The sequence below is a fragment of the Dromiciops gliroides genome, chromosome 3 (assembly GCF_019393635.1).
Source record: "Dromiciops gliroides isolate mDroGli1 chromosome 3, mDroGli1.pri, whole genome shotgun sequence".
NCBI lineage: Eukaryota > Metazoa > Chordata > Mammalia > Microbiotheria > Microbiotheriidae > Dromiciops > Dromiciops gliroides.
The window spans coordinates 492,481,289-492,507,849 of NC_057863.1; the positions used below are offsets into that span (position 1 = coordinate 492,481,289).

The window sequence follows — 26,561 nt, forward strand, 5'->3', positions numbered from 1 at the left end:
TAGGGGAAAATTTATAGCTCTAAATGCTTACATGAATAAAAAAGAGAAAGAGGAGATTAAAGAATTGAGCATGCAACTTAAAAAGCTAGAAAAAGAACAAATTAGAAATCCCCAATTCAATACTAAACTAGAGATCCTGAAAATTACAGGAGAAATTAATAATATTGAAAGCAAAAAAAACATAGAATTAATCAATAAAACTAAGAGCTGGTTTTATGAAAAAAACAATAAAATAGATAAAATATTGGTTAATTTGATTAAACAAAAGAAAGAAGAAAACCAAATTACCAGTATCAAAAATGAAAAGGGTGATGTTACCACCAATGAAGTGGAAATTAAATCGATAATTAGGAATTATTTTGCCCAATTGTATGCCAATAAATTTGACAATCTAAATGAAATGGATGAATATTTACAAAAAATACAAACTGCCCAGGTTAACTGAAGAGGAAATAAAATCCTTAAATAAACCCATACTAGAAAAAGAAATTGAACAAGCCATTAACGAACTCCCCAAGAAAAAATCCCCAGGGCCAGATGGGTTTATGGGTGAATTTTACCAAACATTTAAAGAACAATTAATTCCAATATTATACAAATTATTTGGAAAAATAGGTGAAGAAGGAGTTCTACCAAATTCGTTCTATGACACAAATATGGTGGTGATACCAAAACCAGGCAAAGCAAAAACAGAGAAAGAAAATTATAGACCAATCTCCCTAATGAATATTGATGCTAAAATCTTAAATAAGATATTAGCAAGGAGATTACAGCAAGTGATCACCAGGATAATACACTATGACCAGGTGCAATTTATACCAGGAATGTAGCAGGGCTGGTTCAACATTAGGAAAACTATTAACATAATTAATCACATCAATAAGAAAACCAACCAAAATCATATGATTATCTCAATAGATGCAGAGAAAGCTTTTGACAAAATACAGCACCCATTCCTAATAAAAACACTAGAGAGTTTAGGAATAGGTGGAGCTTTCCTTAAAATAATAAACAGTATCTACCTAAAACCATCAGCAAGTATTATATGCAATGGAGATAAATTAGAGGCCTTCCCAATAAGATCAGGGGTGAAACAGGGATGTCCATTATCACCCCTATTATTTAATATTGTCCTAGAAATGTTAGCTTTAGCAATCAGAGAAGAGAAAGGAATTAAAGGAATTAGAATAGGCAAGGAGGAAACAAAACTATCACTCTTTGCAGATGATATGATGGTATACTTAAAGAATCCTAGAGAATCAACTCAAAAATTACTTGAAACAATTAACAACTTTAGCAAAGTAGCAGGATATAAAATAAATCCACATAAATCATCAGGATTTCTACACATGACCAACAAAGTCCAGCAGCAAGAGATAGAAAGAGAAATTCCATTTAAAGTAACGTTAGATAATATAAAATACTTGGGAGTCTAATTGCCAAGACAAACCCAGGAACTCTATGAACACAACTACCAAACACTCTTCTCACAAATCAAATCAGATCTAAATAATTGGAAAGATATCAATTGCTCATGGATAGGCAGAACTAATATAGTAAAAATGACAATACTGCCTAAATTAATTTACTTATTCAGTGCCATACCAATCAGACTACCTAAAAATTATTTTACAGAGCTAGAAAAAATAATAACAAAATTCATCTGGAAAAACAAAAAATCAAGAATATCCAGGGAAATAATGAAAAAAAATTCACAGGAAGGTGGGTTAGTGGTACCAAACCTGGAGCTTTACTATAAAGTGGCAGTCATCAAAACTATCTGGTACTGGCTAAAAAATAGAGTAGTAGATCAATGGAATAGGCTAGGCTCAGGAAATGCAATAGTAAATGACACTAGCAATGTAGTGTTTGATAAACCCAAAGACTCCAGCTTCTGGGATAGGAACTCAGTATTCAAAAACTGCTGGGAAAACTGGAAAATAGTATGGCAGAAATTAGGCATAGACCAACATCTTACACCTTATACTAAAATAAGGTCAAAATGGATACACAATTTAGACATAAGAGGTGATACCATAGGTAAATTAGGGGAGAAAGGAATAGTCTACCTATCAGATCTTTGGAAAGGAAAACAGTTTATGACCAAACAAGAGATAGAGTATATTATAAAATGCAAAATGGATGATTTTGATTACATTAAATTAAAAAAAATTTTGTACAAACAGAAGCAATGCATCCAAAATTAGAAGGGAGGAAGAAAGCTGGGAAACAATTTTTGTGGCCAGTACTTCTGATAAAGGCCTCATCTCTAAAATATATAGGGAACTAAATCAAATTTATAAGAATCCAAGTCATTCCCCAATTGAGAAATGGTCAAAGGATATGAACAGGCAGTTTTCTGATGAAGAAACCAAAGCTATCTATTCCCATATGAAAAAATGCTCTAAATCTCTAATGATTAGAGAGATGCAAATTAAAACAACTCTGAGGTACCACCTGACACCTATCAGATTGGCTAAAATGACAAAAAAGGAAAATAATAAATGTTGGAGAAGCTGTGGAAAAATTGGAACACTAATGCACTGTTGGTGGAGCTGTGAACTGATCCAACCATTCTGGAGAGCAATTTGGAATTATGCCCAAAGGGCAATAAAGCTGTGCATACCCTTTGACCCAGCAATACCACTTTTGGGTCTTTTTCCCAAAGAAATCATGGAAAGGGGAAAGGAACCCACATGTACAAAAATATTTATAGCTGCTCTTTACGTGGTGGCAAGGAATTGGAAGTTGAGGGGGTGCCCATCAATCGGGGAATGGTTGGACAAGTTGTAGTATATGAATACAATGAAATACTATTGTTCTGTAAGAAATGATGAGCAGGAAGAGTTCAGAGAAACCTGGAGGGTCTTATGTGGGTTGATGATGAGTGAGATGAGCAGAACCAGAAGAACATTGTACACAGTATCATCAACATTGAGTGTTGACCTACTGTGATGGACTATATTCTTCTCACCAATGCAATGGTACAGAAGAGTTCCAGGGAACTCGTGATGGAAGAGGATCTCCAAATCCAAAAAATCCAAATCCAAAAAAAAAAAGAACTGCGGAGTATAGATGCTGAATGAACCATACTATTTCTTTTGTTTTTGGTGCTGTTGTTTTTTTCTATTTTGAGGTTTTTCATCATTGCTCTGATTTTTTTCTCTTATAACATGACTAATGCAGAAATAGGATTAATGTTGTTATGTATATATGTTATATATATATATAACCTATATCAGATTACCTGCTGTCTAGGGGAGGGGGGAGGGAGGGAAGGGAAGGAGAAAAATCTGAAATTGTAAAGGTTGTATAAACAAAAGTTGAGAACTATCTTTACATGTAATGGGAAAAAAATACTTTATTAATTTAAACAAAAAAAAAACTTGAATGTGCTCTTGAAAACATTAACTCTTAGCTCTACATACAGCAATAAGTGAAGATGAGAGGGGCTGCTAGGTGGTGCAGTGGATAAAGCACCAGCCCTGGATTCAGGAGGACCTGAGTGTTCAAATCCAGCCTCAGACACTTAACACTTACTGGCTGTGTGACCTTGGGCAAGTCACTTAACCCTCATTGCCCCACAAAAAAATCCCAAAAAAACAAAACGTAAAATTATTTCTTTATTGGCTTTCCACATGGCTAAAGCTTTTATTTTTAATATTATTTCCAATTACATGTAAAAAGCAATGTTTACATTCATTTTTTAAATGTTGAGTTTGAAATTCTCTCTCTTCCTCTCCCCCCTCATTGAGAAGTCAAGCAATTTTATATAGGCTATACATGTGCAGTCACGCAAAACATAGTCCCATATCAATCATGTTGTTAAAGAAAACACAGACAAAAAATAAAGAAAAAAACAGTATGCTTTGATCAGCATTCAGACTCTATCAGTTCATTCTCTGGAGGCAGGATAGCAAAGGGCTCATGAGTCCTTTGGAATTATCTTGGATCATTGTATTGCTGAGAAAAGCTGTCATTCATAGTTAGTCATCATACAATATTGCTGTTACTGTAAACCATGTTCTTCTCATTCTGCTCATTTCACTTTGCATTAGTGCATGTAAATATTCCCTGGTTTTTCTGAAAGCATCCTGCTTGTCATTTCTTATTGCACAATAGTATTCCATCACAATCATATACCACAACTTTTTTAGCCATTACCCAATTGATGGGCATCCTCTCAGTTTCTGATTTTTTTGCCAACACACACACACACACACACACACACACACACACACACCTGCCATAAATATTTTTGTACAAGTAGGTCCTTTTCCTTTTATGGCCAAAGCTTTTAACAAAAATTTCACCATACCATGAGGGTATTTTTCCTGTGACCTTTAGGAAAACCTGGATTTTTCACTAGAATAGGAGAAACAACGAACTATGAAAAGCTTTATTATGGAGGTTCACCTCATTGTACTATGCCAGACACAGCTCTCTCATTTATCAGGCAGAGCTAACAGTAAGACTGCCCCCCCCATAGGAACAGTAAATAAGAAGAGTTAGGGGATACAAGTATACCAGTGGAAGCAGCCTGCTCATTAGTGGCAAGAAACTTCTATTCCAACATTTCTAGATATAAAGGCCCATTTGAGGATTGCCTGACTCTGGGCCCAATACAGTTCTTCAAATGTATTTTCTGTTTTCAAATGTATTTCCCAGGAGCTTCTTGTTCCTAATATCATTTTCTTGGTCTGGTATCTGCCAGTAGCCAAGAAAAAGAAGCTAAATTTGGGAGAAATCATTTCACAGAGTAGCATAAAACAAATGTCACTCTCTGGAACCCGAGCCATTTCAAAAAGTAGTAACAGGGAAAAAAAAAGCTGTGCATGCCATCTTTTGCTCCTGTCAATCACAGCATAAGGATGCCTCCACCTTGGAAATCCTCCTGGCTAGTCCCAAACTATTATCCAACTACCTCAGAACAATCTGACTCATCACTATAAATAATCCTCTATGAATTTTATACCTATAGTCTGTATTTTTTTCCAAATACATTTTATGGATTTTTTTTGTGTGTTTTCACATCACCTATATTTCCCAGCGTATCCCCCTCTCCCTCCTAGAGAGCCATCTCTTATAATAAAGAATAAAAACTGTGGGGAAACGTCCAACAAGACCAATCAACACATCTAAAAAGTCTTAGTGTTCTACCGCTCATAATCCCATGCTTTTGCAAAGAATTTTGTGGAGGTTACTTCTCAAGTCTCTTCTTTGGGACAAAACTTGGTCGTTATAATTTCACATTCTTTAGTTTTTACCGTTTTGTTGTCATTCTTCTGTTTTTGTTTTTTGTTTGTTTGTTTGTTTTTGCAGGGCAATGAGGATTAAGTGACTTGCCCAGGGTCACACAGCTAGAAAGTGTCAAGTGTCTGAGGCCAGATTTGAACTCAGGTACTCCTGAATCCAGGGCCAGTGCTTTACCACTGCACCATTTAGCTGCCCCTGTACTTCTGATAATTATGTGTTTGTCTTATTTTCTCTATTAAATAATCAGTCCTGTAGGGTTGTGTCTTCTATTTACTCTGAACCCCAAGGATTTAGTATAGATCTTATCACTCCATGGATTCAGCAAACACACAGAATCTCAAAAATTGGAAGAGGACTTCGAGTTTATCTTCTTGAACTCCAATATCCCCCCCACCCCCCAAAGTGGTCATCCAGCCTCCACGCAATCAATCTCCTCTTCCCAGGCTAAACATCCGCAGTTCCTGCAATTGATCACTGCACAGCAGAGTCTCCAATGCTTTCAACATCCTGTTCATCCTTCTCTGAACATCCTCCAGCTTGTCCATCAATGTCTCTCCTGCAATGAGGCACTCAGGACTGAACACAGTATTCCAGATATGTTCAGACTGGGGCAGGCTCTCACCTCTCTTGCCACTGACATCATGCCTCTCTTACATGCAGCAGGTTAAGATGGCAGCAGTATTTTCAGCTTCCATGGCACTCTCCTGACTCTTAAAGAGATTAGAGTCCACTAACACACACACCCCCGCCCTGATCTTTTCTGCATGAACTTCTGTATGGCCCTGTCTTTCCCATTCTATATTTGGGTTGAAGGGATCAAATATGGAAGTATAAGGACTTTACATTTATCCTTATTTATTTATTTATTTTTGGTGAGGCAATTGGGGTTAAGTGACTTGCCCAGGGTCACACGGATTTTAAGTGTCAAGTGTCTGAGGCTAGATTTGAACTCAGGTCCTCCTGACTCCAGGGCTGATGCTCTATCTACTACGCCACCCAGCTGCCCCTATCCCTATCCTTATTAAGTTAAATCTTTTCTATCTCAACCCATTATTGTAGACTGTCAAGATCTTTTTAAAGATCGTCTGTCATCTAACATGTTAGCTGTCCCTCTCAGATTTATGTCACCTTCATGTTAGACAAGCATCTAGTTATGCCTCCATCCAAGTTATTGACAAAAATGTTGAATATCACAGTGCTGCTAATATATATCCTTGTGCATGCTACAAGAGACATATCCGTTTGAGTTAAAAGTGATCCATTAACAATTAATCTTTTGGGGGGCCGCTAGGTGGCGCAGTAGATAGAGCATTGGCCGTGGATCCAGCCTCAGACACCGGGCACTTACTAGCTGAGTGATCCTGGGCAAGTCACTTAACCCCCATTGCCCTGCCCCCCCCCAAAAAAAAAAAACAATTAATCTTTTGGACTAATCATTCAACCAGTTCTAAAGTCAAGTGACTGTTCTATCATCTAGCCTGTTCCACTCAAGTTGTTTGTAAAGATATCATGGAAGACTTACTAAAACCCAAGTATACTCTGTCTATAGTAAAGCTTCTTAAACTGTGGGTCACAACTCCATATGGGGTCATGTAACTGAAAAATTTGGCAACAGTAAAATAGTTATGTACACCTATTTTTATAGAACTATATATCCAGGGTCATGTAAAAATTTCTCAGTCAGAAAGGAGTCACAAGGGGAAAAAGTTTAAGGAGCCCTGGTCTATAGTATTCCTCTTCTCTGCTAGTCCAGTAACCCTTTCAAAAAAGGGGTAGCCTATTCTTTATGAAGCCATACTGGTTCTTGATGACCAATACCTTACTCTTTAAATGTTCCTTTACTAATACATGCAGGAATTTTTCCAGTAATCAAACTCAAGCTCACTAACCTTAAGTTTATTACTTGTTAACCTCAATGCCTGACTCAGGGTAACCGGACACAAAAGTCATCTGACTACACCACGTTCATATCAAAGTCATAATGAAGGAGTAACTAATTTGGGGTCCTTAACACTGACCCATCAGGCAACAATGGCAATGCAGAGTACACTGCCTCACCACATCTCTCATCACATTCAAGACTGTTTACCTTCTCATTCCTGTTTGTTTAGGGCATTCTACCTCCCCACACCCTGTAATTAAATGTTCTTTTCTTAACTACTATTGAGAATTACATGGAAATCATATAGATCATGTAGAATCTCAAAGTTGGAAGAGATTAGGCCATCTAGTCTAATAGAATTAACCAATATAAGGTTATAGCTGTGTATATTATACATATGACATTCTAAACTTCTAAGGTATTTAGGTGAGCATTTCTATGGTAGGAAGGTAGATAAGTATAAACTTGGGGTGGAGCCTTGACAAAGTGAAAAATAACTCATGGCATCTAGAACCATTATACCTAGAATTTCATGGGAGAGGCCAGAAGAAGACATCAAAAAGTGCCTCCAACTCATTAATTCAGGAATAAATGGAGTACAAATGAAAGAGAGACAGAGACACTAACAGAGACAGAGATGGAGAGAACAGCTAGGGCTGGGATCTGTCTGAGAGTCCCCCTCTTGTCTTTCATCATTTCAATTTAATTCAATAAACATTTGTTAAGTGCCTACTATGTGGCTGGCACTATGCTAAGTACTGAGGATACAAAAAAGAGGCAAAAGACAGGCCCTGCCCTCAAGGAGCTTACAAAAATCTAGCTAGATACAGGATAAGTAGGAAATAATTAACAAAGGGAAGGCACTGAAATGAAGATGGATTGGAGAAGGCTTCCTGTAGGAGGTAGGATTTTAACTGGGACTTAGAAGAAACCAGGGAGGTCAGCAGTCAGAATGGAAGAGAGAGAGCATTCCAGGCACATAAGACAGAGAGAATGCCCAGAGAAGAGAGATGGGGTGTCTTGTTCATGGACAGCCAGTGTCACTGTAACAGAGTACCTGTCAGGAAGTAAAGTAGAAGAAGACTGAAAAAGCAGGAGGGGGCTAGGTTAAAAAAGGTTAAAAAGGGCCTTGAATGACAAACAGAACAGATTGTATTTCTTTTTTTTTTCCTTTTTCTTTTTTTTGCAGGGCAATGAGGGTTAAGTGACTTGCCCAGGGTCACATGGCTAGTAAGTGTCAAGTGTCTGAGGCCAAATTTGAATTCAGGTCCTCCTGAATCCAGGGTCCAAGCTTTATCCACTATGCCACCTAGCTGCCCCCGAACAGAATGTATTTCATTCTGGAGGCCATGGAAAGCCAATGAGGTTTATTGAGTAGAGGGTGGTACGATCAAACCCGTGCTTTTAGGAAACTCACTCTTGTGGCTAAATGAAGGATGGATTGGAGGGGAGAGAGACTTGAGGCAGGCTGACCCACCAGCAGGCAACACAAGACCAAATCCAGTCAAATCCATCCTCAGCCATTTACTAGCTCAGTGACCTGGGAAGTCACTTCACCCTTGTTGGCCTCAGTTTCCTCATCTTTAAAATGGACATGATAATACCACCTTCCTCCCAGGGTTGTTGGGAGGATCAAACGAGATGCTATGTGTAAGCACTGAGCTCAGTGCCTTGGCATAGTAGGTGCTACATAAAGGCTCCCTTCACCTCCTTCGGGTATCTCATCCTGGGGATCATGAATGCCTCTGACCAATGCCTCTGCTCTTCTTATTTGGAAGCTCTTTGAAAGACAGAAGCTGGGGGGTGGGGGCGGATTTCACAAATCAGATCAGACGACACAGGTAGGTGATGGAACGTCCACGCTAGGTTAAGTGGTAGAGCACCGAGGCCAACGTAGATGCTCATGCAAACACTGTGGCGAGCGCTAACCCGAGCGCTGGTACCAAAGCCCCGCTGCCTTTGAGAAGCAGGGGAGCTGACGGCAGGTGGCTGTGAGCCCCATTCCGCTGGTCCGCGCAGGAATGGGGACGGAGCGGCATCTAATGGAGATGGTGGGAAATTGCTGCTTTAACAGTAAGCTTCAGGCTTCAGGGCCGCCCACACGAGCCTGGGAAATCCCAGGAATCCTAAAAAGACACCCTCTTTATGATCGGCATTCTCACTTAAGGAGAGGAACAAGCCCAGAGGTGCCCTGGGCCTTCCTGCCCCAAATCCTCTGGAGTTAGCTGCCTTGCTCGCAGAAAGCCCAACCCTCGGGCGGGAGGACCCTGAAAAACTTCCGATTGTAGAAAGAAGGAGGAATGCCAGGCAGCTGCTTAAGAGCACAAGCCCGGAAGCCAGTCTGCACACCCAAGGCGGACTTCCAAGGAGGCTTTCTCCTCAAATCTGGAAAGAGTGCCGGAGACACAAAGGGGAAAGCCACGAAATCTAGATTTGCCGGGTCTCCTCGAACTTATGTGAAAGCCAAATGCTACAAATAACCCAATGATAGGCTTATGTGGAAGAGTAACTGGCCCTGAGCTGTGAGCAAGCCAGAGAAGATCTCCCCAAAAGCCCGGAGAAGTGCACGGTGAAGTGGGAACAGCAGATAAGGGGGAAAACTCATTCCAAAGCATTTCTGGGGAGCTATTTTTCCTGGACCTGGACCACTTTGGCTACTTCAGCATACCTCTTTGCCTCTTCTTCTGAAAAAATGCACTCTTTCTACATGGATGTAATGTTAACAATTTATGGTTCAATTACCTCTTGGTGCAATACTTTGTTCTATCCTATGATTAATGTATCTGAAAGATCATAATATGCATGTACCTCCTACCAGCTTGCTTTTGTTCAACTCATCCTTACTGTCTGAGGTCATGAGCAGTTCCACAATTCCTCTCTTCAACAGGGCCTAGAAGAAAATAATTCAACAACAACAACAAAAAATATTAAGCAATATATTCAAGGCAACCCATTCCCTACCTTATGGTTTCTCACCTTCAAATGGTGCAGACAAGCCTACTGAGAATACAACTGGCAAGTTAGATGATTGGGAAAAACACACTTAAAATTAAACTACATTCCTACATCACAGAAATTGGGATATAGCATTATCCATGTTTAGTAGCAGCAAAGTGGTCATTAAGGCCCCAGTTAGCTCAGGTTCTCTTCACAGCTGGTGATGTGACTATAAAGGCCTGGGAAACTACATGACTGTTTCCACTTTGGATCAGGGTAGACTCCTTTGGCTAGTTGGTGTCTCTAGACTCAGTTACTAATGGAGACAGGGACCCTGGGAATATCTGACCTAATAGGGACCTGACTACCCTCTGCGTTTACAATTGTGAGGGAACAACATCTTTACAGATCAGGAAACTGGGGCAAATAGAGATAAGATATCTTGTTTAAAATTGCACGGCTAATAAATTTCTGCAACCAGAATGTCATTCAAGTTTCCTTTTATTTGTCCAGCACATTTTTTCCCAACACCTTTATTTGAGAACACGATCTTTTGATTGGGATAAAATGAATTACCTTAAGAAATGTTTTGATGAAGCTGGCAAGAAAATTAAATACCTCAAATGGGATGTGTTTAATAAACGGCTTGAAATCAGCAAGTAAGAAGTGTTTTGTAACAGATTCCTTTAAGGAAAGTTTAGATAGAATTAACCTTTCTATGTGCCTGTCTCATCATTTTGTCTGTGTTTGCATCTTTGTAAAATGTAGGAAAAGCTTTGTCTTGGGTTGTAGTTGTGTTGCTTATAGATTTTGTTACCTTGAAGGATTTAGAAGAAAATGCAGCCAGCCAGAAAAACTTCTTAGAGCTATACCCAAAGAACACTAGGAAAGATTAATGAACTTTCATACGTGAAGCGATTGTCCTAGTAAGACTAACTCCCACTTTGGGATTTCCTTGGGAGATTAGGTTATAAGAGAAAAAGAAAAAAACCTGCAAAACACTTTTTTTCTGTCATTTCAGCTTCAGCCACTTTGAAATCACAGAAATAAAATCAGATAACCAAAGATTATAGAATTGCTCAAAAATTTTAGCAGATTAAGGAGTTTGAAGGTTAATTATTTTAAGATTGCAAGGGAGAACTCCTGGGATTTTGGGTAATTCCAGAAACTCACTCCCTCCTGAAATATCTTAGTAAGTTTTTGGTACCACTCTGTAGAATTTGTTTTAAGGAAAAATAAGAATTAAATTATATAAAGTTTTTTTTGGGGGGTGAGGCAATGAGGGTTAAGTGACTTGCCCAGGGTCACACAGCTAGCAAGTGTCAAGTGTCTGAGGTCGGATTTGAACTGAGGTCCTCCTGAATCCAGGGCCAGTGCTTTATCCACTTTGCTGCCTAGCTGTCCCCTATATAAAATTTTAAAAGTAAAATGGCACAAATAATCTACCGGCCCTACCCACCCACCCAAGATAGAGAGCCTCATTGTTTTAGGGCAATTAAGGAAGGCAGCTAGCTTAGAAATAATCTGAGTGAAGAAAGAAAAAAAAATAGGTATATGGTTTGCACTTTATAACCACCTCTTGTTAACCCTTCCCTGATCATGAAAAGATCTTTTACGACTCCTGCAGTTCAGAAGCCCTCTCCCTCTTATCCTGTTAACCCCTCTCATCTTAGATCACGTTCTCAAATAAAGGTGTTGGGGAAAAATAAAAGGAAACTTGAATTACATTCTGGTTCCAGAAATTTATTAGCCATGTAATTTTAAACAAGATATCTTATCTCTATTTGCCCCGATTTCCTGATCTGTAAAGAGAATAATAATAATAGTACCTACCTCACAAGGTTGTTGTGCGGATCAAAATAATATAATGATTGTAAAGTGCTTCCATAATGACTGGCATATGGTAAGCACTACATTATGATTCTTTATTTAATTGAATGTAATTGTTCCATGCCTAATAACTCTAAATTGGTTTTAAAATGCCAAAGGTAATAAGTAATGGTTTTTAATATGGGATAATTTAGAAATGCAATTTATATGGGATAATTTGAAAATGCAATTAACTGAATTGATGTCATCTGAGGTTTTGTTTCATGTTTTAAATACATTATATTGTTTGTGTTCTTACTGTATTTCTAAATTCTCTTATATTGTGAAATTTGAGAGACCATTGTAACAGAAATGCTATTAGACAAAACAACTTTTTAATCTGGATGCTTTTCCATATGAATTGAGCTTTTAAAAGGACGTGGTTTAAAAATAGATATTTGAAAACTGTTAAATATTTAATTGGGTATGCTTTGTTATAAAACATGATAATAATTTTACTACAATAGCGAGTTTTCACTTGAAAATTCTTGGCTATTATAAAAGTATATAGGGTGGTTTAGAGATATAATTTCAACATACCAATGATGAGTCAACTATTAGGTATTTACTGTATGTCTGAAACCCCAGAATATGGTTAGTTTTAATTTATAAGTAAGGAATAAATGAAATCTTAACTGTTAGGATTAGACCAGCAAATGGTTAATAGTGGGAATTGAGTGAACCATACTGACTCCATCTTGTGACTCAATCCTGGAATTATCTTAGTATCTATTCGTTCATGGATCTAGTCCAATTTCTGTCTTGTGAGAAAACTTTATTCAATTGCAGGAAACTGAATGAAAACCTTATTGCATTGTTTGCAACTAGGCCTGCATGGCTGGGAAACTGGACCATCTCTATGGGCTGTTTAGAGGTTCTTAACTAAGGACAAAAATCTCAGATCCAAAGATTGATGCAAGGGGTTTTCTTACAATTGTGCATCTCAAGCAACCTATATGTCTTATCTGAAAACTGGTCCTATACTGATCAGTCAGTCATTGTTTCCATGTTACAGATATTTGGGGAGTGAGATTCCTCCTTTCCTGATTTCAGGAAATTGCACCTATTTACTCCCTCCTTCAATCCAAAGGCCCCTACCAGGCCCTTCTGACTACTCCCACAGCTGCCACATTTATGGGTATGTACTCCTGGATCATCAGAAGAAAGCCCCTGCTCCTGAGTTAATGGCAGAACTTTCTGGAGACCCAGAAGCAGCTGACATTCAGATGAGATGGCTGTCCCAAGATTCTGGATGAGGACTGAGTATAATATCCTAGTTTTTCCTTTGCCCTATTGTTATGTGCCCAATCACCAAGGACCTGATTTAAGTATGTGTTGGCATTTTCTCCCTCTACATTCTTGGCTCTCCTCTCTTTTCTGATTATAACAAACAATGACTAGGCAAGACCTTACTCTACCTGGTTATGCTCTTTGACATATTTGGAGTTCATATACCTATGGAGAGAGAGGGAAAGTAGGAAGAAAGGAAGGAAGGAAGGAAGGAAGGAAGGAAGGAAGGAAGGAAGGAAGGAAGGAAGGAAGGAAGGAAGGAAGGAAGGAAGGAAGGAAGGAAGGAAGGAAGGAAGATAGTATGGTTCAGTCTGTATTCAGACAAGATAATTTCTTTCTCTAGAGGCAGATAGCATGTTTCATCATGAATCTTTTGAGATTGTTTTAGATCATTGTATTGCTGAAAATAGCTAAGTTCTTCACTGTACAATATTGCTATTACTGTGTATAATGTTTTCCTGGTTCTGCTCACTTCACTTTGCATCAGGTCATGTAAGTCTTTCCAGGTTTATCTGAGAGCATCCTGCTTATCATTTCTTACAGCACAATAGTATTCCATTACATTCATATACCACAACTTGTTTAGCCATTCTCCACTTCATGGACATCCCCTCAATTTCCAATTCTTTGCCACCACAAAAAGAGCAGCTATAAATATTTTTGCACATCAGTCCTTTTCCCTTTTTTATGATCTCTTTAGGATATAGATCTAGCAGTGGAATGGCTGGATCAAAGGGCATACACAGTTTAATAGGCCCTTGAGCATAGTTCCAAATTGTTCTCCAGAATGGCTGGATCAGTCCACAACCGTGAACCAATAGTGCATTAGTGTCCCAGTTTTCCCACATTCCCTCCAACATTTATCATTTTCCTTTTTTGTCATATTAGTCAATCTGATTCTATCCACTGCAATTTGATCATGCATTTTAATTTGGCAGGGGGAAGCTAAGTGGGTAGGAGAAGGAATATTCCAAGAGGCAGATCTGCTCACTGGAACAGAAGGCACCCGAGACAAAACCAAAGCAGCCTTAGATATAGTGGCCTAAAGGTGGCTGCTCCTTTTAGTCATCCCCTCATATTTCATGCCTTCCCCTTCTCAGGTGCTCCAAGTCCTTCAGAGTTATTCCTTTATCTTTCTGTATGTTCCACCTAAAAGAGAAGTAGATGTTTCCAGGAAGCTTTCCTTGATTAATTCTACTCAGTCTATTCAACCTTGTTCTCTCCTCTGTGTGTCCTTGGCACTCTGTGACTACTGTGACTACTCTGTCTGTGAATTTGCTCTTGTCTTTGTGCTCAATTATAAGCAAAAATTGTATCTTCCATTTCTTTTGTTCCCCAGCCCCCAAGTTTCTAGTATAAGACTTTGCACCCAAGAAGTATCTAGTACATATTGTAGCCAAATGATTTTCTCCATCAGACTAGAGTGAGGGATTGGTTTGCCAAAGATTATATAGTAAGTCAGGGCTAGAATCAGGAGAGAAGCCAGATTCCCTGACTCCTCTTATGGTATTTGGCCTATTCTCTCTTGGAATAGCCCTTGATAAAAGAGTTCATGTTTTTAAAAATGGTTAAGATCTCTCCTATGGACAGACCTGAGCACAAGCCAGGCAAGTGAAGAATTTGCCACTCCTTAGATTGTACCACCTTGGACCCCCTGAAGCTAGAGACAGTGCAGCCTGGAAGCAGTGCTCCACTTTAAGAAGGAGTTTAAAGTAAAAAATAAGCAGGCAAAATGATCAAACAAAGATGAGGACCATAGAAAGTTTCTTTGGTGACAAGGAAGATAGAGGTGCACCCTCAGAAGAGGATAGAAATGTCAGGGTTCCTACATCCAAAGATTCCAAGAAAAACATGAATTGGTCTCAGGCGATAGAAGCACTCAAAAAGGACTTTGAAGATAAAGTAAGAGAGGTAGGAATAAAAAATGAGAGTGATGCAGGAAGGTCATAAAAAAAAGTCAACAGCTTAAAAAGACAAATGGAAAAACTCTCTGAAGAAAATAATTGCCTAAGAATTGGACTGAAAAAATGGAAGCTAATGACTTTATGAAAAACCAAGGCACAATAAAGCAAACCCAAGTGAATTTTAAAAAAAAATAGAGGGCAATGTGAAATATCTTCTTGGAAAAACAGTTGACCTAGAAAATAGATCCAGGAGAGATAATCTGGAAATTATTGGACTACCTGAAAACCATGATCAAAAAAAGAGCTTAGACATCATCTTTCAAGAGATTGTCAGGGAAAATTTCCCTGATATTCTAAAAATAGAAAGTAAGATAGAAATTGAAAGAATCCATCAATCACCCCCTGAAAGAGATCCCCAAATGAAAAATTCCAGGAATATTATAGTCAAATTCCAAAGCTCCCAGGTCAAGGAGAAAATATTGCAAGCTGCCAAAAAGAAACAAGTACTGTGGAGCCACAGTCAGGATAGCACAAGATCTAGCATCTTCTACATTAAAGGATCAGAGGGCATGGAATATGATATTCCAGAGGGCAAAGGATTTAGGATTACAACAAAGAATCACCTACCCAACAAAATTGAGTATCATCTTTCAGGGGGAAAATGGGACTTCAATGAAAAAAAGGACTTTCAAGTATTAGTGATGAAAAGACCTGAACTGAATAGAAAATTTGATTTTCAAATACATGACCCTAGAGAAACATAAAAAGGTAAACAGGAAAAAGAAATCAAGAGGGGGATGTTAAAAGGTTAAATTGTTTATATTCCTACATGGGAAGATGATACATCTAACTCATAAGAACTTTCTCAGTATTATGGCAGATGATGGGAATAAATTTAGACAGAGGGCACAGGTAGGAATTGCTTATGAAGGGATGATATCTTTAAAGCATTTATTTTTGGTTTTTCTTTTTTGAGGGAGGGGGTCAGGGTTGGGTGCCATACCCAGGGTCATGCAATGGGTGAGTGTCTTGTGTCTTAGGCCAAATTTGGGCTCACATCCTCTTGGGTCCTGGGGGGGGGGTGCTTTGTCCACTGTGTCACCTAGCTGCCCCATGATGACATCTTTATGGTAAAATAGAGGGGTGAGAGGATTGCACTGGGGGAAGGGGAAGGGGAGAGGTAGAATGGGGTGAAATCCTACATGAAAGAAGCAGGAAAGGGCTTATGGAGTGGGGGAAGAAATGGGGGAGGAGCAAGGCCTTACACTCATCAGAACTGGCTCAAAGACCTTACTCTCATCAGAGTGGGCTCAAGGAGGGAATAGCATACACACTCAATTGGGTGGAGTAATCTACTGAACCCTGCAAGAAAATAAGAGGGGAAGGAGATAAGGAGGGAGGGGTGAAAGAAGGGAGGGCAGATTGAGGGAGGGGTCAGTCAGAAGCAAAACACTTTTGAGGAGGCATAGGATGAAAGAAGGTAGAAAATAGAGCAAATATTATGGGGGAGGGAATAGGATGGAGGGAAACAGTTAACAATAGTAACTGTCAAAAAAAATTTTGAAGCAGAGGCAAGAGTCATATAAGATGATGATGATGATTGATGATTGAGTGAAGATGAGAATTGACTGATGAGGAGTGATTGATGATGAGGAGGATTAATTAATGAAGATGGGGACTGACTGACGAGGAGGAGGATAGATTGATGGTGATGATGAGAATTGATTGGTGGTGATTGATGGTGATGATGATGATGATGATAAAACATATGGTACTTTGCTGGGCTATTGTGAAGAAAATTCTTTGTCAGGTACAAGATACTATATAAATGTTATCTATTACTGTTGTTGCAAGAATCAACCTCATGGGCTTATTGTAAGGAAATCTCTCTTTAAAGTACTATATAAATGTAGTTTGCTATTAAAAAAATGATGAGCAGGATGCTATCAGAAAAACCTGGAAAGACCTACATGAGCTGATGCAATGTGAAATGTACTTTATACAAAATAACAGCAATACTGTAAGATGATCTGCTGTGAATGACTTGGTTATTTTCAGTAATTCAATGATCTAAAGACAACTCTGAAGGTCTTATGAAAAAATGCAGTCCATCTACAGAGAGAGAAGTGATGGTGTCTATGTACAGATTGAAGCATAAGGTGTTTTTTTGTTAGTTCCTTTATCTGAAGTTTTGTTTTTGTCTGTTTTCTTTTACAACCTGGCTAGATTGAGGGAGGGGGCAGTCAGAAGCAAAATACTTTTGAGGAGGCATAGGGCGAAAGAAGGTAGAAAATAGAGTAAATTTCATTGAGGAGGGAATAGGGTGTAGGGAAAACAGTTAACAATAGTAACTGTGAAAAAAATTGCATGAATGCTCATGTATAGCTTATATTGAATTACTTGAGTTCTTGGGAAGGGAGGGAAGGAGGAAGAGAATTTGGAACACACAGTTTTTAAAAAGTTGATGTAAAAATTTGTATTTACATGTAATTTGGGAAAAATAAAATTCTAAATAAAAAATATATCTGCTATGATTAGTAACAATTGGAAAATAAAGGAATGAGAAGATCTAGAGACCAAATGATATACCTCTTACCTTCTTAATGTAGGGCATATATTTTGGATCTTTGTCATAGGAGCCATACTCATTCTCCACCTGCACAGCAATGATGGGTCCTCCCCATGTGTACTGAGAGGAGAAAAGATATGTGTTAGGGCTAAGGTTCATATGAGGAAGAGGTTGGATTCCTTAAGCTTACTGTTATATATATATAGATATATATATATATAGATATAATCGATTTGTCATTACATACCCAAATCTAAGATCCATCTAGTTGCTATATTATCCTTGGCATGTTCACTGTACCTCACCAGCTGCTGAGTAAACCCTTTCTACTCCTATTGAGAACTGAGAGAGGGCTCCAAGATCAATGGAGGGCAGGTAAAGTAGGTTGGGAAAGGAAGAAACCTTCTGGTTTCAATAGCGGCAATAAAGATTAAGCAGTGTCTCCAATTCTGTATTTGTGAAGTTGAATTTTTGGACCCAAGAGTGAGATTTTATATTTATTCCTTTTGAATTCTATATTATTATATTCAGTACAACAATCTAGGCTCTCAAGATCTTGACTGTTATCCAGGCATTAACTATCCTTCCCAGTTTTCTGTCATTGGTACATTTGATAGGACCAGAGTTCCTCTATTTCCCTAAAATGGAGGTGAGTTTTACCTAAAAATCAACAAAGATGGATTTGGCAACTGACTGGCCCCTGCTTCCCTTAACACAGCTTCCTAGTCAGCCAAGGGTATAAAAAGTCCCACCCACATGGAGTCAAGGTTTCTCTGACTTGGTGGATGTCCAGAGACCATGAGAGTTGCTATATCCTGGCCAGATGACTAGACTCACTTCCACATGGAGATAAAAGGAGCTATGTTCAGAGAAGCTAAGTGTAAATATATGCTTGTTTCATATCCTTGTTGTACAAGGATATGGCAAAGTGAAGCTCCTTCTGTTAACTGTTCAGTGACTTATGAGTGCTTCATTTTGTTCCAACATTGAATATGAATTAAAAGAGTACTGGCATTAGACCTGCCCCTAATGCATGCCATCAATGCCTTTATGGAAATCATTAATAAGCATCTGAAATAGTGCAGGCCCAAGCACAGATCCCTGATGCACTCCACCAGATACCTCCCATCACACTGAAGCCGAACTATGAATGACTTTGTAGGTAACTGAGAAAAATAAAGCATCTCCATTATGTCTGAAGTTCCTCAATTTTGTCTCTGACTCTGTTTATATTGCAGCCTCTGTCCTCACTTGTGACCTTCCTTATTGCTGAACATATTAGAGCATGATTAGGAGAAATAGCTAATTTAAACAATTGCCTTTCCTGTTACTACCCCCAATCTTATCCCCAACTCCCCCCTATCCCTGCTAGGAGCAAGCCTCTTCTAATCAAGAGGAGCCTCATACCCAATTTACCTCCCACCTATTCCAAATCTGGGTTGAAGATCCAGAACAGACTAAAGAGAGGATCTATGCCTAGGGGTGGTACAACAAGAAAGGAACAGTGGGGCCTGAGGCTACGTACTGGGCAAGGAACAGGAAGAGAAATAAGCAGCTGTGTGTCTCTGACCAAGGGGAATCTTAGATTCCTACCCCAGACTATAACTTAGTAACCAGGACAGGGAGCTCAGGCCAAGGAAAGCCTACAGTTGTATCAACCTGACAGAGTCTGCCAACTAGCCCATTGGAACTGGGGTTAGCAGCAGTCTACCAGAGCTCTAAGCAGGAGAAGCCTATACTTGTATCACCTATACTCCCTAGACCACAACTGGGGTCCAGAGCTTGGGAAGTTCAGTCTGGGAGGGCAGCAATTAGACCTCCCCCTAGATCACACACACTTTGGATTCACTGAAAGCTTGTAGGGCCATACCTTGATTTTCCTCTGAGATTGTTGAAGAACATGGCACTCCATATCCAAACAAAGCAACAGCAAGACCTAAGAGAATACAAAACAGGACCAAGTAAGGCCCAGACATTCCCACAAATAAGTATGCAGAGCCTCAGCCTGATACAAAGTACCAGTTCAAGAAATAAGGACGGAAGAATGAGTAAACAAAAAAAGAGCTATTATCATAAAGCCATTATCATAAAAGAGCTATTATGGTAATAAAGATATAAACCTAGGAGAAGAGAATGACTCCAAAGATTTATAAGCAAACCCTCAAAGAAAACCGTTAACTATAAATTCAACTAGAATTCTTAGAAGAAATGAAACATGAACTTTTTTAAGAGTTTAAAAATTACTTTATAAATAAAATGATAATGCTAAAGGACATAATTAGAAAAGAATTGAGAGATATGGAAGAAAGAATTGGAAGGAGAATTGAAAACTTAGTTGACAGTTGACAGAATTAATAAGAGGTACAAAACCTTGCTGAATCAACAAACTCCTTGAAAATGGCTCAAACAGAAGTTAATGACTCTCTAAGACAATAAAATTTTTTACACTATGACCATGTTGGATTTATTCCAAGAATGAAGGATTGGTTCAATATTATGAAATATAAATATAATCTACTATATTAGCAACAAAACAATAGATATCATATATGTGTGTATCAACATATTGATATATACATACATATATTATAAAATACAATGCACATTTCTGTTAAAACACTAGAATACGGGGCAGCTAGGTGGCGCAGTGGATAAAGCACCGGCCCTGGATTCAGGAGGACCTGAGTTCAAATCTGGTCTCAGACACTTGACACTTACTAGCTGTGTGACCCTGGGCAAGTCACTTAACCCCAATTGCCCCGCAAAAAAAACAAAACAAAACAAAACACTAGAATACATGGTAATAAATGGAATTTCCTTTAATATGTTAAGGAACACATATCTTAAGCTATAATCCATTATTATTTGTAGTGGAAATAAATTAAAACCATAAAATCATAAGCATTTTTGTATATTACCAACAAGATATATCAGAAATCTTTTCTTTATAATCACTTCAAAATTTCTAAAATACTTAGCAGTACCTACCTAGATATACACATAAATTATATGATTACAATTAGAGAATGTTATTTACAGTAATAGAAACCCAGATAATGGGAGAATATTAATTGATTACAGTAGGTTGTCATTATAATAAAGTGATACTAAAACAATTTATGTACTATTCGCCACCCTAAACAAACTTACAAGATTGTTTTAGAGCAAAACCAAATATCATAAGAGAATTCATCTGAAAGAAATATAAAGGACAAGAATATCAAGGGAGACAATTTTTAATAAATGAAGAAAATAAACATAGTAGCTGAGGTTTTGATAAGACCAAAGAATCCACTATTCAGATAAGAGCCCACTCACTATTCCACAAAACCTGCTTGGAAAACTAGAAAATTGTTTGGCAAAAATTATGTGTAGACCAAGGCAACAAGAAATATTAAAACAAAGTCAAAAGAATGAAAACTAGAAGAAAATGTAAAATAATCTAAATCAAAAACAACTGACCTGCTTATTAGCTGGGCAAGTCACTTAACTCCAACTGCCTCACCAAAAAAACACAAACAAACAAAAAACCCCTACAACTGAACTGGAAAAAGAATAAAGAAGAGATAGTTTAACAATTATTGGACTATGAAAAAGCCATGACCATTCCTGTTTCCAACCCAACCCTCATAGCCATCATCAAGGAAAATGACTCTATGAGAAGAGAGCCAGTCATTTTTGCTAAGTAATAATCAAGGGCACACACACAGAATGCAAGTCAGCCTTGCCGAAGTAGCAAGGGACCAGAGGCAACATTTTCCAAGCAGTTCAGATCATCAGGACCAGCTTACCTACCATCTCCACTCAGACACTGATGGGATCAGCCCAGAATCCTGACCCCCAAATCACCAGACCTGCTTCCAGCCCAGCCCCTACAGCCATCATTGAGGGGAGAAATCATTGCAGAGAGGGGACCTACTTCCCTCATCACCACCAGCAATGACTGCCACCAACAGACAGATGGGGACTGGAGCCCCAGGAGTGGCATCATTCCTCAGAGCACCATCGCTACTTCCAGTCCATACCTCACAGCCATCCTCTGAGGAAGCAATTCCTGTGGAGAAGAGGTCAGCCATCTTCACCAACTGCCAACTAAATGTCACGCAAAGAACAGGAAATTCAGCCTAGATGAAGCAACAAAGCAACCTGAGGGAGATATGATCTTATCAGTGGAGATGACATTAAAGAAGAGGCATTGCCATCTTCTTTGTTGTTTTTATTGTTCAATTGTGTCTGACTTTTTGTGACCCCATGGACCATAGTAGTCCAGGCTCTTCTGTCCTCCACTATCTCACAAAATCTGTCCAAGCTCATGTTCATTGCTTACATGACAGTATGCATCCCATCCCCTACCAATCCTTTTTTTTTTCCTTTTCCCTTACTCTTCCCCAACATAAGGGTCTTTTCCAATAAGTCCTTTTTTGTTTGTTTAGTATTTTATTTTCCCCAATTACATGTAAAAGCAATTTTTAACATTCTTTTTTAAAACTTTGAGCTCCAAATTCTCTCTCTTCCTCTCCTGCCTCCCCCAATTGGGGAGGTAAGCAATTCTATATAGGTTATACATGTGTAGTCATGCAAAACATTTCCATGTTAGTCATGTTGCTAAAGAAAACATAAACAAAAAAACAACTCAAGAAAAATAAAGTAAGAAAATATATGCTTCAATCTGCATTCAGATTCCATCAGTTCCTTCTCTGGGGATGAATAGCATTTTTCATCATAAGTCCTTCAGAGTTATCTTGGGTCATTGCATTGCTAAGAATAGCTAAGTTATTCACAGCTTATTATCTTAAAATATTGCTGTTGGGGGCAGCTAGGTGGCGCAGTGGATAGAGCACCGGCCCTGGAGTCAGGAGGACCTGAGTTCAAATCTGGCCTCAGACACTTAACACTTACTAGCTGTGTGACCCTGGGCAAGTCACTTAACCCCAATTGCCTCACTAAAAACAAAAAAAACAAAAAACAAAAAAAATATATTGCTGTTACTTTGTACACAGTAAATTTCACTTTGCATCACCTCGTGTAAGTCTTTCCATGTTTTTCTGAGAGCATCTTCCTCATCATTTCTTATAGCACAATAGTATTCCATCATAATCACATACTACAATTTGTTCAACCATTCCCTAATTGATGGGCATACCCTCAATTTCTAATTCTTTGACACCCAAAAAGAGCTGATATATGTGTGTATATATATATATATATATTTGTACATATAGGCCCTTTTCCTTTTTATTTTTTATCTCTTTGGATGCAGACCCAGTAGTGGTATTGCTAGGTCAATGAGTATGCATGGTTTTATAGCCCTTTGGGCATAGTTCCAAATTTGGAACTATGCCCAAAGGGCTATAAAAATGATGCATACCCTTTGATCCAGCAATACCACGGCTAGGATTTTATCCCAAAGACATCTCCCAAAAGAGAAAAAGACCTATTTGTACAAAAATATTTATAGCATCTCTTTTTGTGGTGGCTAAGAATTGTAAATCAAAGGAATGCCCATAAATTGGGACATGGCTAAATAAACTGTGGTATACGATTGTGATGGAATAGTATTGTGCTGTAAGAAATGGCAAGCAGAAGTTTTGGATATAAATTTACCATCTAGAAAATCAGAATACCACTATGTGAACTTGAACTGTTGCTTGATTAAATCCGTTTTCCTCTTTATAGTTAGTTTGTTAAAGGCATTTTGTTCTGTTGTAAAATTTGTGAGTAATTTATTAGATTTTTGATGACAGTTACTAGAATTAAAAGAAAATAAACCGAGAGAGAGAGAGGGAAGGAAGGAAGGAAGGAAGGAAAAGAAAAGAAATGAAATGACAAGCAGAACAATTTGAGAAAGACCTGGAAAGACTTATATGAACTGATATATACTATAGTAAAGTGAGCAGAACCAGAAAGTTGTGCACAGTGACAGCAATATTGTTTGATAAAGAACTGTGACTGACAACTATTTTCAGCAATACAATGATCCAAAACTATCCCAAAGGACTAATGATAAAGCATACTACCCATCTCCAAAGAAAGAACTGATATTGATTGAACACAGACTGAAGCATGCTATTTTTCACTTTCATTTTTTTCTTTTATTTAAGTTTTCTTATACAAAATAACTAATATGGTAATGTTTTATATAATTGGACCTAAATCTTATTGCTTTCTCCCTCAGGGAGGGAAGGGGAGGGAGAGAAGGAGGGAGAGAATTTTGAACTCAAAACTAAAAATAAAAATGTTTAATATTATTTAAAAAAAAACAAATTGCCCTACAGAATGGTTGAATAAGTTTACAACTCCACCAATAGTTCATTAATGTCTCATTTTCCCCACATCCCCTCCAATATTTGTTATTTTCCTCTTCTGTCCTATTAGCCAATCTAATAGATATGAGGTAGTACCCCAGAATTGTTTTGATTTGCATTTCTCTCATCAATAGTGAGTTAGAGCACTTTTTTTTTTTTTGCGGGGCAATGGGGGTTAAGTGACTTGCCCAGGGTCACACAGCTAGTAAGTGTCAAGTGTCTGAGGCCAGATTTGAACTCAGGTACTCCTGAATCCAAGGCCGATGCTTTATCCACTGCGCCACCTAGCTGCCCCCATAGAGCACTTTTTATATGGCTATAGATAGTTTTGATTATCTCATCTGAAAACTGTTCATATCTTTTGATCATTTATCATTTGGAGGATGGCTCTTATTTTTTATAAATTTGATTCAGTTCTCTATATGTTTGAGAAATGAGACCTTTATCAGAGAAACCTGCTTAATTTTTTTTTCACAGTTATTTATTTATTTTATTTTTTGGTGAGGCAATTGGGGTTAAGTGACTTGCCCAGGGTCACACAGCTAGTAAGTGTTAAGTGTCTGAGGCCGGATTTGAACTCAGGTCCTCCTGACTCCAGGGCCGGTGCTCTATCCACTGCGCCACCTAGCTGCCCCTTTTCACAGTTATTATTGCTAACTATTTCCATCCATCCTGTTAGTCCCCCCACCACCATTTATTCTTTTCTCTCTCTTTTCACCCTGTCCCTCCCCAATAGTGTTTTGCTTCTGACTATCAGCTCTCCTAATCTGCCCTCTCTTCTATTATCCTCACCTTCTCTTATTCCTTTCCCCTCCTACTTTCCTTCAGGATCAGATAAATTTCTATACCAAACTGAATGTGTATGTTATTCTCTCTTTTAAACCAAACAACTGTTCCATGTTCAGTTCTAACTTTTGCTTCTTGGCTCACATACAAATTCCTTAGGAGACAAATAAGATGATCTGGTAATCCCATCTTTTTGAAAACTTGCTATATTTTGTTGTGATCCATACAATCAAAGTAAAGTCAATGAATCAGAAGTAGATTTTTTCCCCCTGAAACTCCCTTGCTTTCTCCATAATGCAGCAAATGTTAACAATTTGGTCTCTAGTTCCCCTGCCTCTTTGAATACCAGTCTGCTCTTCTGGTAATTCTTGGTTCACATATTGCTGAAGCCTAGCTTACAGAATCACAAGCAGAACCTTCCTGGTGTGTGAAATGAGTATAATTTTTCTGTAATTTAAACAGTCTTTAGTGTTGCCCTTCTTTAGGATTGGGACATAAATGGATCTTTTCCAATCCAGTGGCCACTGTTGAGTTTTCCAAATTTGCTGTAATGTTGAATGTAGCATTTTAATAGCATCATCTTTTAGAATTTTAATTTGCTCATCAGGAATTCTATCACCTTTACTAGCTTTATTGTTAGCAATGCTTCCTAAGACCCACTTGACTTCATTCTCTAGGATGTTTGGCTCTAGATCAGTAACCACACCATCATGGTTATAGATAATGTTAAGATCTTTCTTGTAAAGTTCTTCTGTATATTCTTGCCACCTTTTCTTAATCTCTTCTACTTCTGTTAAGTCCCTACTATTTTTGTCTTTCATCATGCCCATTTTTGCATGAAATGTTCCCTTGGTATCTCCAATTTTCTTGAAGAAATTTATTGTCTTTACCATTCTGTTACTTTCTTCTATTTCTGTGCATTGCTCATTTAAGGAAACCTTCTTACTCCATGCTATTCTCTAGAATTCTGCATTTGGTTGGATACATCTTTGCCCTTATCCTTTACCTTTCCTTCCTTGCTCTTCTTTTTCTTGCTGCTGCATATGAAGAACTATGGGACCTTTCTACCAAACTTGCAGTTGAAACCTCCCATATGTGTTATTTCCCCCATTAGAATGTGAACTCTTTGGGGCAGCTAGATGGCGCAGTGGATAGAGCACCGGCCCTGGATTCAAGAGGACCTGAGTTCAAATCCTGCCTCAGACACTTAACACTTACTAGCTGTGTGACTCTAGGCAAGTCACTTAACCCCAATTGCCTCACCAAAAAAAAATTTTTTTTAAAAGAACAATAGAATGTGAACTCCTTGGTGCAGGGATTGTCTTACTTTCCTATCCAATGCTTAGCACATAATAAGCATTTAATAAAGGCTGCATTCATTCATTTATTCATGACCACAAATATAGCTTAGACATCAGATTTCAAGAAATCCACCCAGATCAATTAGAACAAGAGGGTCCACTGAAAATCTTTTAAAAGAAACCTCAGAATGAAAACAAACTCCAAAATCAGGAGCTTCTAGGTCAAAGGAAAAAAAAAACAGTGCAAGAAGAGGAAAAAAATAATTCAAAGAACCCACCAGAATAATGATTTACCAGCTAGGAATATAAAGGACTGAGCAGCCAGGTGGTGCAATTGATGAAGTTCTGGGCCTGGAGTCAGGAAGACTCATCAGACTTAGTTCAAATTTGGACTCCCTTACCAGCTGTGTGACCCTAGGCAAGTCACTTAACTCTGATTGTCTCAGTTTCCTCATCTGTAAA

General features: G+C 38.3%; 1 pseudogene; it reads right to left on the minus strand.

Annotated features, from left to right (window-relative positions):
* Nucleotides 1–26,561, minus strand: part of LOC122747821 — a 94,475-nt pseudogene that overhangs the window by 37,789 nt on the left and 30,125 nt on the right.